The following is a 15,466-nucleotide window of genomic DNA, read 5'->3' on the forward strand; positions in this document are numbered from 1 at the left end:
TATATATATAGAGGGTTCACGAACCTGTTAAAGTTAATAATATAAGAGGTTGAGGAAGAAAACCCAGACTCAAAAATAGAGACTACATCTAGACTACAGAGAATTAATGTATATTCTATTTCTTTAAATAGACCTTTTAAAATGTTACAGCTGTGCAATGTATTTTTATATTCCAAAATATCAAGGAAATGTCACTCAGGTAAGGATATAAATTATACAGTACAAATTTCCATCCGGGAGTCTTTTAAAGTTCCTTGGTCATTGTTAAAAGTGCGTTTATTTTTACTCGTTTTTACCGATGAATAACATTTAAATAGAACCAGAGAGATCCACTAACAGTATCACAATAGATGCATGAATGCCACTTAATAACATGTTCATAAAAAATATATATTTGTAAACCAAGAGGTGCTCCACATTTGCTTGATAAACTTTGGAACCCCTGCCAACAATGTGAGACCTGGTTCTGTTTATTGGATGACCAATATACTGTAGTTTAACTAGGATATTTATTTAATCAAAGCTTTCAAAAGGCAGACAAGGTCCAAACAGACAAGCAGATCAGTTCCAGGCTCCAATTAGCACTGGTGATTAAGCGCCCAGTTGGAACGGAAGCCAGCAGAGACAGGGGTCCCTCAGGACAAGGGCTGAAAACCGCCGTCCACTTTTAACCCAAAACAATGGAAACTCTTCTAAATGATTTCACACAGGTGTTCACAGGAAGGGAATAAATGCATCCCGCTGGTTAAAATACAATCCCGCTCAGTTTCACATGACCTCAGTATAACACAGGATGAAGTAGGAAAGGGACTAGAGAACCTAAAACGAATCACCTGGGGAGGGTGGTACAGTATCTACCGACTTGTACTCGGAGAAAGTTAGGGAAGCTATTCATAATGAACTCACTAGAATATTTTAACAGACTCTCAGGACAGAGGTTGTCTCTACTGATTGAAAAATTGCAAATGTAGTACCCAGTCATAAAAAAAGGGGACAAAAACTGATCCCGGCAATTGCAGACTAATCAGATATGCCAAAATTATATGTAAAGTTATGGAAAAAAATTCTAGGAGCATCAAATGAAACGTTTATTCTTAGAGATGGCATGGATTTAGAAGAGCCAGATCTTGGCAAACTATTAGATTTCTTTTCCAAGCAGCTGGAATAGCACCGATAACAGGAGTTACTTTAACTTTTTTAGTAAACCCCCTACCCACATTATTATGACTTGTACAAAGCTGCTTGAGCTCTTCAAACATTAAGCTACTGACAATCAAATGAGCAAGATGAGCTGAAGTTAAACAGAGTTGTAAAGATGACACCAACACTATAAGAAAAGTTCATTTTCCTCTTGTTTCATGCTTCCTATAACCTAGTTTATTCACCACAATTGCCTCTTTGCACTTTTAATTATTTTCACCAGGATTGGTACAAAAGGCATGCTGACAAATTATTTCAACATGATCAATAATCATGATGTGCTACTTTCAAACAAAACTGGAAGCCCCACATTTGATGTTTTGTACCCTTTATATCAATGGGAGAGATGCTGGTGTGTGTGTTAAGGCCCGAGGTGGTGGTTCTTATGATAGATAAATAACTATGGTAACACTGGACACCCCCCTGTCTTGTGCCTCCACCAAGGGGAATCTGAGAACAAATCATAACTCCTGCACACATGCTGTCGGGTATTGGAGCTTTCCAACCCCAGCATTAGTCTTCCTGCTGATGTTGCATGCTGATGCTCCTCTCTCTCTGCATTCTACTCCCCTACAAGACAAGCCAGTAATCGATAAGAGTGTGGCATCGCTGGCATTTTCACTACCTTAAATTACCACCCTGCCAGTGTGCCACCTTAATTTTCAGCATTCTATGTAGCCTGATGTTTGTTCTTGCAGGCAGAACCGCTTCTAGCTCCTGGCACATTTATCGTTGTTCCCTTCTTGAAGACGTCTGCGCGGTCTTCTGATCATATTGCTTTTCTCCTGGTGTTTCACTCACTCAGATCTTTCATTAACTCCATATCTTCATGAATCTCTATTCACTAAAGTAATCAGGCACTGGCGTACTCAAACCAATTCACTCCATGTCACTGTATTCATTGTTGATTGTACTGGCTAATCCTGTTTGGCCAGGACACTGCACAACTAATCAATCATGTGAATACTCTTTCACAGAGGGCAAAAATGTGAGCCTTTAAGCCTGCTGTCTATCCTCTTATTCTGTATTCACCGACTCTGCCAGGGAAAGAGAGAATTGCTGTTGTCTGAATCATATTAGATAAATGATGAAAAGCAATGCTCTTGAGGATAAACAAGAGATTCTAGACTATTAAATGCCTTTTCTGCATGTAAACAAAAAACACCAGAAGAGTCTGACTGACGAAAGACTGGGGTTGTGATATGAAGTCGATATTGTACATTATTAGAAGCAAAGTCATGGGGCCTTAAATTATCCCTGTATGTTTCTTTTTCATGTAGAAATAGCTTAATCTCATGATTCAGCAAAGATAACGCCTTTCAGCTCAAGCTTTTTAGAAGATCCAGTTTCTTATGAAAGGTTTATTGAATTCAACATGAAAGGGCCACCTTGATTTAACTATTCAAGCAGTAGCTTGGGTGGAGTTCTGGTTAAGAGAAAAGATTTCTGTATTTGCTTCATTTGAGAAGCTCTATACATTTTCAGTGATCCTGTGGAGCAGGAACCTCCAGCCAAGGTCTGGGAGAGCCCCAATTAGTTTTATAGGTCTCATGCTTGTGAAAGTTAAAACCTAAAAGATCTGTCTGTTCAGGTGACAGGTTTGTTTGGTCAGGTAATAGATTAAAACTTATTAAAAGTTTAGTTTAGTGGTTGCAAAACAAATGATTCAAATCTAAGGTATTTTCAGAGGTATAGAGATGAGAATAAAAGTCCTTGACACATTTCATTCAACTGAGTGGGACAAAATGATATTTTTTGTCTTTATTTGCCTCAGTAGAAGCTCGCAACTCATTTTGTTTTAATATATGTGTGGCTAAAATCAAAATGACTAAGTGTGGTCTACTAGATTACACAGCATGCTCATAATAAACTGCCTTGTCTTAAGTACTAGAAATTGAGCAAGGCTTTTAAATGCAGTTTGTATAGCAGTTAAATGCCTAACTGCTCTTTTGAAAATCACTTTTTTTCCAGTTGTAGAATTGCACTGTCCAGCGCTGACCTTCTGGAAACGTTCATGTTACCAATGTTTAATTCATATCAGCCCTTAAAGGATTTCAACAATAGAAAAACCCTGAAGCTTGGGAAACAGCAGTATGTGGTTGTATAAAAACCTATTATGATTTACCCTGTACAATAACAATGGAACCTCTTGAGACAAGGCTTGAAAATCAAGTTTTCAAGAACAGCGCCCCTGAAATGGTGGCCTTGTTGTTGGAAATAACAAAAATGATTTGCTTTTTCAGTTGTGATTTTCTCTGTGTGTGTCATTTAGGAATTTCATAAAAAGCAAAAGCAGCAAAAGATTGAATATGTCATATCCATCCATTTTCACCAACGCCTGTATTCTTAAGGACCGCAGTGAGTCGCAGCCTGACCACATACACATACACACACTTGCACCAGGGCTAAGCTAATACTGGAAGCCAGTTAATCTACCTGCATGTCTTTGGACTGTGGGAGGAAACCAGAGGCCCTTCAGGAAACCAAGTGAACACAGGGAGAACATACAAACTCACTGCAAAGAGCACCCCAGAAACTGAACCCAGGGTACCAGCACTGCAAAGGCGTCAATACTAACCACTGCACCAATGTGCCATCCATGCTCTTACACACAATGTTCAATTTAGAGACAGCAACTCACCTGCACAGCCCGTCTTTGAATTGTGGGAGGTAATCAGAGTAACTGGAAAAAACCTACCTGGAGACGGAGAGACCTGGCAATCTCGGGTCTGGAATGGAAAGCAGGATCCAAGAACTGTAAAGATGCAGGACTAACTTCCATGCAATTGTGCTGCCCCATCTGCCACAGGAACTTGTGCCTTGATTTAAATGACCATGTGTCCATTTCCCAGGATTAATAATGACAAAAATGGAAACTGCAGAGCTTTGCATTCCCTTCTGTTTTTTCAAGAAAAGGACTAACTAAGCAGCCATTCCTTCTAATTCATGGCGATTAGATCACAGTCGAAGAACATCTGACTAGACCTGCAGCAGACCAAGTAGACCGTGTGAAACCTGGCAGTCATGTCGGGAACCTACAGAACACTGGCTACATTTTGCTGCTGAAGCCAGGAGTGACAAGGGATGTGTTTGCAAAATGACATCTCCATCTGCACCTGTCCAAGTGCAAGAGAGCTGCTTTTCAGTCAGGCAGCTGAGCCAAGGTGCAGCTTAATGTACAGTATCGTTTTGTGGCTGCAAGTTACAGAAAAAGCTACAAGCAGACAGCGCGGTGTAACATGGGACAGCCTTTTATACTGGGAATAACTATAGGACACATGTGAGATGATAAAGGCCTGAACTATGAAAAAATAATAGTTTTGGCCTTTTTTGTCGGTCATCTCCCTTTAGAAAATGCTAGAAAAAAAAAGTTCGAAATCTAGCACTTAAAGTCAGTGGATGGGAACATGTTTTCAATCTGCATTTCTGCCACTGATTTCTTTTGAATTACGCCACTGTTTCTCACTAAGATGGTACGGTCACTGAAGGACCATTTTTGTTTTTTTGGAATACAAATCAGACCAGAACGCAGAGATTGAAGACTTCAGCTTTGCCACTAGAGGGCATTATACAGGCTCTAAAATGTACATGGCCACAAGGGCGAGGGGAAGGATTGATGTCATTATTAGTTAATTGGTAAAGGGTTAAGACATTTGCATTCACACACGCACTTGGCCGTAATTAGTAGTTCAAGTAAGTAGCTGTGTCAGCTAGGTACCTCCAAGTGCCCCCATTGCAGAGTTCTGGATTATATGCCACCATACAAAAAAGCATAAGAAATACAGCCATGTTCTGTATCTTATCTGACACGTTATATTCATACCAGGACCATGACTGTGATGATGGTCTCAAATTTAACCCCAGAACAAAAACTCCACATCCAGAATAATTCACAGTATTAATTCTTAATTGTAATAATGCTACAAGCTACAGTATTTTGGGAAAGTGATGAGGATCATAAATGTTCAGCTCGCATCTGTAAAAGATTCCAGATGTTACAATTACCTACTAGTACAGGAAATCAAAGCTGGTCCATTTTGTAACTGTACCAGACCTGTTCAAACAGTAACTATGAACAACTGCAAATACCCAAAACTCACTGTGAAACTTACTTACCCAGAGGCAATTAATACACCTTTGGTAGAGGCAATAAAAAGGAAAAGGTCCTACCTTGTATTCTTTTGAGTCCTTCACAAGAAGAAAGCTATTTTTGTGTTGTGTGAGTATGGACCAAGCTGCCAGGCCATGTGGTAGAAGCCGATACCCTAGTTTCCTTCAAGGAATAGCTTGATGAGAGTTTTGGATCAATTAACCACTAACAAATTAGCTAGCTGGGCTAAATGGCCTCCTCTAATTTGTAACCTTTCTCATTCTTGTGCATGTACTGGGTTTATGATGAGTTCAGCTAGATACAGTAGCTGGTTTTCCTGTGCACATAAAAACTTTTCTAAAGTCTTTGAAAATTCTGTAGAACCCTAGTCACGATTCCAGCAAGTCGTTTCAGGATAGAAAGAGCTGTAGGGAGCTGTACATTTGGACAGATATTGTATATTGCTACAGCTGTTGGAACATTTCAAAGCGTTTCTTTGCTGAGCTGAAACAGAACAAAAAAAATGCATTTATCATTTTCCCAATTTTGGACACTTTATTGAAAACTTCCATTTAAAAATTTAAAATCACAGTAATCGGAACATTTGGGAATACTTCAGCTACAAATTATATGAAATTTAAAGCCTTACCAGCATGAAAACTCTTATTTTTAATATTCTGAAATATATCTCAGTTGTCTATTAGTGTGTGAGGTGTCAAGTAACACTTAGCTGTTATGCACAGTACTAATACTGTACCAAGTAACCCAAGTAAACCTGAACCTAAAGCAGAGACTTGTGCTGTTGAGCTTGAACGTCACAGATAATGTCAGCCCAGTCATCAGCATGCTAATAATTGTATAACTACATTTATAGTAAAATGTTATGAACAAGGAATTTGTCTGTTAATAATATCAGTTAAAAACAAATAACAAATATAGTATTTGTTTTACTTTTTGCGTTAAATAATTTTACAATTAAAAGAGATTAGCAGGAAAGAAAAGATGGTGGGAGGAACTTACACCAATAAAACATTTGGATTTTAATTTTTCATCTTTTGGCAGACATATTGCTAGGAGCCTCTTCAGAGCATCTTGGTAAAGATTTTAATATGGTTCATGAGATTAAGTTTTATATCATCATTGACCTAGTTTCAACATTTACCTGTAATAAATCACTGCTGATCCCCTCCTCCACAAACTCACAGCAGGATCTCCACATTGGTTGTTCTTAACTTGGTCATTTAAATTAGCTCGACCCTACATCAAATACTGAATATCTTTATAAGAAGACATGTCGATTAAAAAAAAAAAACCCATACTGAGTCGTTTGCAGATTGGCATTGCTCCACATCTCATCGAAATACATATGTGTTAGAGAGACTTATATAATGGAGAAGAAAGTTTTTGAAAAATGAAATTATCGTTAAGGTAATTAGAATGATCTTTTTTGGCCAAAGGCTAAATTTTTAACAGCACAGTTCAACTAAACTGTTGAGTGTCATACTTCGCAAGCTCTATAAGGCACTGCCGATGTGCAACATTTACTGTATATACAGCACATTGCACTGGGCACAACAGCATCCAACAATTGAGTGCTTTGTGAACGTGTGGAATACTTAGTGAGATATAGTAGGTACAGTATGGCTTAGCCTGCTTCATTAGTGGGTAGCCTCCTGGCCATAGGACATATGACTTTATTCAGACCGAGTGAACCAAGAGGTAGCTGCAAGAGGGAGATGTAATAGAGGAGTGATGCTTGAGACGAATGTGAAGTGAGGTGTTTGTGGTTGATATACAGCAGCCAATTTTGTAATGATGGCGATTAGGTGCATCTGTGTGAGATTGACTCGTCGTAGTTATCCCTCCCGAACTTCAGTAAATAACTTACATTTATTTGGCAGATGCTTGTATCTAAATCAACACACGATCACATTAGCTTAATAAGCAAAGGGTGTATATAGTGCTTTATGTGCTATTGTGCCATTATGTGGTCTTAAGAGTGTAATGCATCCAAAACTAGCAGACAGACATGTCAGATTTATATTCTGCTTTGCTCAGCCCAGTGCTCTGGGGATAATCAATGACAAAAATTTGCTATTATACAGTTAAATAACCTGAAAGGGATCAGATTAATTTGATGCATTATGTGCTTTAGAATGAGAATGAGCCATATACATTTGTGTAATCAAATTTGACATTTATCATCTGTATAAGCATTAACTTGGATCTTTCTACTACATACTGTATATGTCAGATTAAGAGTTGTAATTGGGCTTAGGGTCAGATGTTAAGTTCTGTACCTTGACAACAAAGTCTAAATGCGACACAAGGATGACATTCCCTTTGAAGAAGATTTTCCTAAGATGGACAAAAACAATGCTGCCATCATACTTTTAACAAATGGCTATGCCACTGTTGGGCTACGACTGGCACTAACCTACAACAGCTCAAATGAAATATGGATCTCTTTTACCTATAAGGATAATGAACACATTAAGGAGGTTTATAACAGACGTTCGGGAGGAAGGTTAGAGCCGATTCTCACACATCTACTCTCCTGCACATATAAGTTTTGCCCCCAGGTCCTCCCTAGGCGTATCTCTCTCGTATCCCTCAAGCCAACTCTTGTACACCCCTGCAGCAAACTCCCCAGCTCACTCCTTGCAATAGCGAGGGGGTTTGGGCACTTTGGACTAGCTGAAGGAATGGCAGCCTAGCTGGGAGGGTCGCTCTTAACTAACCAGTCGCTCTAACGTGTTGTTACCGTTTTGGAATGTACCGTCTACATTGTGTGGCGTTTAGCGATGTGCGGGTTGACTCACACCCCTGGGCAGGTGCAGGTTTACCCACGGGTTGGGTGGGCTCAGGTCAAAAAAAAGATTTTAGATCGGCTTGGGTGGGTGTGGGTTCGTTTCTCACAATCGTGGGTGGTTACGGGTTAAAAAAAAAAGCCGTATCATCAGTAGTGGTGTTGCCTCTTGTGCTGTGAACGTCCCGAGAGATCAGAGTGAATAAGAATTCCAGTGCGCACGCGCCTATGTCAGTAAACTCCTCAACCTTTACCTCCACCTCTGCATTTTCCCGTCCTTCTGTCGTTTTCATTGAGATCTCCCTGAATGCCTGAAACCAGGCTTAACAATACTTTTTTGCAAGTTCCACTCAAACTTCATGTATTTCTCCGAAGAAGAAAAAAATGCCGATGGATGTAGCGGCAGTAGTTGATGGGCATGACTGGTTTAGGTTGTTGTACTGACCCAAAATGACATACAGTAGGCCTTAAAATCCATAATGTGGTGGGAGGATGGGGATAGTTTTGACAATGCTGTTTCTGACAGCGTGCGAGAGAATTTTTTATTGACTTGCTCACCTGGCTCTCCTCCAGTCTGCCCCATAAGCAGAAGTAACTGGTTATGACTGCATAGGAAAGAAGAGCTCCCTGAAGCCCACTTTGCAGGACCTGCACGGAACAGCAGTCAGAAACTGTAAGTGCAGATTGATTCAAAGGTTTTGAAAACTTGTCAGTTTCCATGTCGCTGCTCTGATGTTAAAATGTCAATGGGGGTGGGGAACGAGGAAAACAAATATTAATTTTTATCCGTGTTGCTTGTGGCGTGTGGGTTTTATGGGAACTTAAAATAATATTCCTGGGAAAACGCTTCTTTCTACAAGTCGAGTTAAGATGTCATCTGGCACCTGAGACTCTGGAGCTGAAACATGTTGGCAAAAGGACGTATTTGCAGCTGACAATCAAAATAATGGAAGATTACAGCTAAAGATTTATTCAGGGGGTATAGATCTACAAGAACACAGCTGTTGACCATGGGTGCTGTTAGACCTTGAACATTCCTGATAAAAGTTAACACAACATCTGAAAGTTTACGCCAGAGTGAAATATTGAGTATGACAAAGACATCATAGTTTCACTGCTCTAAGAGTAAGACAAAAAAAATGGTGTTACTCATTAAAATAAAAAAAAAGACAAATTAGCATTTGCTGTAGCCGCAGTGAATCAGGAGGGAGGAGGATTTGGATGAATAGCCTGGTGCAGCCTGTCTCTTTGCTGCAGAAAAATCTTTCTGTCTGAAGCTGCCACTTCTGTGGGACACGGCTGCGTTATTAACATGAACCAATTTGTATTAGTTCAGAAACATCCTAAAACAGAATAAAACAACATCTCCCCTTAACCAGACTGATGTGTGGCCGAGTGTACTGGTTGCACTCTGGCTGCCGTCACATCATCCAGGTGTGGCTGCACATTGGCGGTGGTGGAGGAGGGAAGTTCTCATTACCTGTAAAGCACAGGTGAGCCTGAGTAGAGTGTCCAGGAATGTGCTATAGAAGTGTAAGGATTAATCATAATAATAATTAAAGTCTTCACAAAATAACGATTTTACTGTTTTGGCATCAGTATTCTGAGCCTCCTTCATTCCTCCTTACCCACAGGGGGATCATGAGCTCCAGACAAACAGGCAATGCCTGCGTGCCTGCGTGCCTGCATGCCGCAGATTCCCCATCACAGTGCCAGTGTCTTTTTATCTGGGGCGAGACCAGCCAACCAGAACCATTTCTGCGGCTAGGAGAGGCCCAAAACTGCAGTTATTTTTTACCAACCATTCTAGGGGAGGGAAGGGAAAATCCCCTTTCGGAGTGGCACACAGAAGGGATAACACGTTTTTGAAACCAGATGACACCCTAAAAACATCCACAAAAAGGTGCACATCCCGGGACATGGACATACTGTGCTATAAATAGACGAGACAAGATTTCTCTCTAGTGTCTATAAGAGGTCAGGTGCACTATGAGGAAAACTGAAGTGAATAATTAGGTAATTAGGAGTTCTGGAAGCCTAAATTCTGTTGAGTTCCAGGAAATGTCTTATTACAGTAACTTTCAAATCCCTATTACTATCAGTATTCAACAACTGCTAAAGTCTGTATCTTGTAAAGTGTCAGAAAAACAGCAAAACCCTTTGTTTTGTCACAGAAATTATTCAACACATTATTAAAAAGGTTAGAGGACAGTCTCGCCTTTCAGGTGGTGCCAGTTACACAAATTTCAGAATGTAGACACAAAAAATAGAGAAGAACCAGGCAGCTTATACTAAGATTGCAAGTCCTGGAAAGAAGACAACACTCATTAAAAATTTCTGCCACCTTCGTTACTTCACAAGCTAAGAAATGTGAATTACCCATAAGATGTTTATGACTGTAGAACACAATTAAATGGGTATGCTACAGTACAATACATCTTAACAGATTTCATAAACTTTTTACTTAATGCCAGTTCATAATTGTTGTACAAAAATGCACACTAGAAAAAATTACAGTAAATCAAGTGGACGCCAAGCTACAGGAGTATCAAGATTATGCCAGGCGGGGACAGCTAAATAAAAGAGCACTAATAAAATGTAGATCTTTCACACTTTAGAAGGGAGACATTAATGTGTGGTCACTTGCTATTCAGCATGAATTGAGAAACATAAACATGCAAGCAAGCTCAGTAACCTAAGTGAAGAGAAAGTCTCAGAATTAAAAAATAAAGCAGGGCAGCACATTATGAGTCAAACTAGGAGAGAAACTGGAAAATACATCCCTCTGTTTCAAGTCGGTTTAATGTGTAAAAATGTTATTAAAGTTGCTTACTGAGGGAGGCATGCAGAGAGGTGTAAATCTCAAAACCAAGGTACAGTATCTGAAATGTTTGACTCACTACACAGGAGAGTAAGACTGGTCTTCTCCATTGCAGAATTCAGTGGCTCAATACACACTTGGTCCAATTAATTTTGTATCGTGCCAGTGCACTGAAATGATCAACCGCCAGCAAATGAGAGAGGGATTCTGCAAAACAGATGATACAAAGATTCTGCAGTGTACGGTGATCAAACTGAAGGTCAGTTTGAGCTAGTCAGAGCAAACCAACGGAGCAGAAAGTGCATCCTTGCATAAAACAATACACTATCAACTCAGAGTGATACGCAGTGTTGAATAGTGAGGAAATGGAGCAGGAATGGTAGATTGATGGACATCTTGAGCTACACCCCTGGAAATGGTAAATAAGGAAGAAGTCTTTTTGCCTTTGAAAAACCGTTGCTGAATTTTAACCGTATTAAGGGAATGCAACTAAACCCATATGACCTTTAAAAAGTCTTATTATTCATAGTTTGCATTTATAATTTGAAAGTCATAAATGACTGCACACCCGGATCGAACACAAAAGAACAAGCTTTTATTAAATGTGCCACATAATTTTTTTAATGTCGCAAAGAATCTGCTCTGAGCTGCTGAAATCATGCCCACCTTTCAGTAGAACATGCTATATTTTCATACGTGCTTTTTGTACCCTATTGTACAGTAGGTGTGCATTTACTTTTCTTATATCAGACAGGCAATGAGCTCACGGTGGCTCTGTAAGCATCGCTGGTAAAAGCTGTCATCAGAGGCTCGAAAGTAAATGATTACTCCACAGAAAAATTTAGCCTTTTCAAGCTTTATAAATTGATGAGTGGTTGCCAAATGCATTAGCTAGACTTTGCTGAAAAACCGTATTCCTTACATGTCTTGCTCTGTAGTTTCACTGCTCATTGTCTCGGGCCAGCTGAGCTGAGCCCCGCCAGGTTAGGTGAGCCAGGGTCCTCTTATCTTCTGGAGGCCTGTGGGCTCGCGGTGGCGTCGGTGAGAGACGCCCTGTTGCTCCGTCTCCTCTAAGACATTGGAGCTTGTGGCAGACGTAGCAGCTGAATGGCCCTTCAGAGGAGTGGTTTCTGCAGGTCTTCGTTCTCTCTGGGTGCTGCGGGAGCTGTGGCTGTGAGCCAGAGTCTTGGGGAAAAAAAAAAAATCCGCCAGTCCCAAGTGGAAGTGTAAATTCCAAAGTTTTTTTTTTAATACATTATGCTCCCTTGATCTTAACAGCCTTTCATGAGCCGTGCTCTGCTCTGTGTCTGTCCTCATCGGGATGTCTTTTTATGCGCACAGAAAGGAAAGGCAGCCCCCACCTTCTTAACCCTCTTCCTGCCCATCGCCAGGGTCATCCATGGCCAGCTACGCAAGGCGCCGTGGGATTTTCGGGAATTCTGAGATTCAAGACAAGGGCGATTTTTTTGGTCAGAGATTTATGCAGATAACCTCCAGCTGTGTGAGAAGTTTCACTCGCAACACTCCCAAGTCCCTTGGGCTAGCTTCCTGTGGGGAGAAAGTCTTCTGAAGATAAAGTCAACATCTTTTGCTAAGAACAGAGACGCCAGTGCTTCTTCATTTTGAATGAGGCTTAATGTTTTCCTTCATCTTGCCATGTGTCTGTGCCCAGCTACAGCTGAGCTCTTACTGACATGGAAATCATGTTCTCTGGCTAACGTGTCTATAAGAGCAAGCACCAGGTTTTCCACATTTTTGGCGATCAATACTTTGAAAAATACTGTATATAAAATATTGAATATATATAGATACATACTGTATTTGGTCTTTCAGACTTTGTTAGTTATAATACCTCATTCTAACAAGAATAGAACAGATATCTGACAATTGTGAAGATTCTTAAAATAGAAAAGTGGCAGAGGGTTTTCATCAGTTATTTAGTGAGATGTGTACTGCAAGTAGATTCACACTAATTTGTGACAGTTTTCTAACTTAATCAGCATTTGTTTTTGTTTGTTGTCCTAAACTCATTTATATGCGCTACTGTTCAGGTGAAATGTAATGGTAGTGATTATGTTTCTGTGCCATGACATAAGAGCTCTAGAAATACAATCATTTTATGACACACTTGAAGAAGGCTCCTCAGCCAAAGCATTTTTCTTCTTTTTTATTTTTCAGCATGATGGAATCAGCCTCTACTTGCACAAATACAGTACAAATACCGGCTTCTCCTGCAAAACTATTTTTAAAATGCCTGGTACTTAAAATATTAATAGAATAAAGCTTTGAACTTTTTTTTATTGGGGAAAAAATTAAACACAGTTTTACATATTCATAAAACCCACACAATTAAGTTTAACACACCCTTAAAATAATGGTTCCTTTCCACTTGCCCTTGTATAACATTTGAAATTGTGATTCGTGTCTCAAACCCCTTATATCCCAGGTTTGTCGACCTAACAAGAAAAAAATTACTGGTCACAGAGGAGCAGGAAATAACCAACACAGATTTATTTTCTTTCTTTAAACGTGAAATTGGCAATAAATATGTCTCACCCCTCCCAGACTCCCTCCATGGGTTTGGCAAAGACAGTGATTAATTCCGTTTCACCACTACAAACCTCTGAGCGCCGAAGGATGAGAGTTGAGTCCAAGATCTCCCACAGCTCAGTCAGCAATAATAGACGACTGATGCAGCTCTTGCCAGCAAAAATCCCAAACACTTCGGTTCACAATAAGTCACAGGGGTCGCCACTACAGGGCAAACTTGACTTAGGGGTGGGAGCCTAATGTAGCAAACAATCAAACCAGGTGGTATTTGAAATGTAGAGCTAACCCTGCTTTCACATGACCAGCTTTACTGGTAAATCCACATAGGAACCCTTAGTTAAACTTATATTGATAACCAGACTAAAATGCTTTTGATACTGCATATGTTGGAATCCGCTGTGTCCATAATATAATAATCAGGGTTTGCAGTATTAGTTATAGGAAGCACAGTACAAACTTTCAAAATGTTTACACTTTATACATTTGCCGTATATTAAATTAGCCAGTTAAACATTCGCTAGCAGACAGACCTACAGCTTGTTACTGGAACTAACAGCAGAGTGACCATCTAAAGGGGATTTCTTTAGTTCAGTATCAAATGTGGGCGTACTGTATGAACAAGGAATAATGAAGCCAAAAATTGGGTTACAGAAGATATGTCTTTCTCAGAAGAGAATAAGCATATCCCAAAGGCAGATCTAGACCACGAAAAGTACAGAAAATTTGGCAAAATGTTACAATTAACCTAAATACAGTCTTTCAAACAGAAAGAGTCAGCGAATAAATAAACCATAAAACTATAAATATTACATTCTAGTTCATTATAAACACTTTGCTTTGTCGTCTTTTCTGTGGACGTTAAAATGTTTAACTATAATTGTAGTTCAAGCACTGGAGGCTGAGAATCGAAGATAAAGACAATTTATAATCTTGTTTGTTCTTATATAAGGTGCTAGGATTTAATATGTATATATAAATATAATTTACTACCTATATATGTTATATGTATAGCTCGGATATATAATATTCTATATCCTATATAAAAAATAAATTGAGTGAAACTGTACAGTACATAGCCAAAAACTAGTCTTAAGGTCATAATGAAAACACTTCACTGTTTGCTGATAGCATTTTTTACTGCCTGGCAACTTGTGCACATTAGACAGAATAGTTACTGTATCTGGGTTAAGTCTAAAATTCTGTTTAATCCAGAGTGCTTCACATGGCAAACTTCAAAGAAGCACAGAAAAATGTGGTTCCCTTTCATGTTATTTTAACACACCACAGCCCTAGTCTGTTTAATGAACTGTTGTTAGCTGAATTTGTACATGGATTGATTTAAATACTTATTTTACAAAAAAATTAACTTTTTAAATGATTATGCTAAACGACACCTCCACAGTAACAGGGGTGTGAATTCCAGACAAAACCGGTGTTGTTTGCCTACAGTACGTGCATTTTCTTTCTCAAGTACTCTATATGGGCATGGCCATAGCATATAGAAATCTCTTTGTGTTGTGTGAAGATTAATATAGTTTTGGCAATCGCATTACGACCATTTTCCAAGTAATAGGATCATTTACATATAAATTAACAATCACAATAGAAAGAACTCAAAATAAATGGGGAAGTTAAAGGAGGACAAACACAAAGTAACCATAGGACTCTCCAACATTTGCTTCTCCTTTAGTTCTAATATTGTCTGATCAGCGAGCTCCACCAAATTACAAAAGACTGTGGCTGAATATTTGATATTATGTGCAGTATCTGAAGCCGCTAGACTATTTTCTCTCAAAAGACTAAAAAAAAAAAATCAATATTAAAGAGTAGAAGGTTGCCACTGGTTCAAAAAAGTTCAGATATTTTGTTTCAAACTAAGTATGAAGTCCTAGAACATTCATCTTCAAAAAGCTATTTGAAGCTCTTATGCTGATAACACAGCTAAGATATCAGCAGTGAATATTCAGCGCTGATATATGACTGTGGGATCATTTAA

The sequence above is a fragment of the Atractosteus spatula genome, chromosome 1, assembly GCF_055471065.1.
Source record: "Atractosteus spatula isolate fAtrSpa1 chromosome 1, fAtrSpa1.hap1, whole genome shotgun sequence".
NCBI classification, from domain to species: domain Eukaryota; kingdom Metazoa; phylum Chordata; class Actinopteri; order Semionotiformes; family Lepisosteidae; genus Atractosteus; species Atractosteus spatula.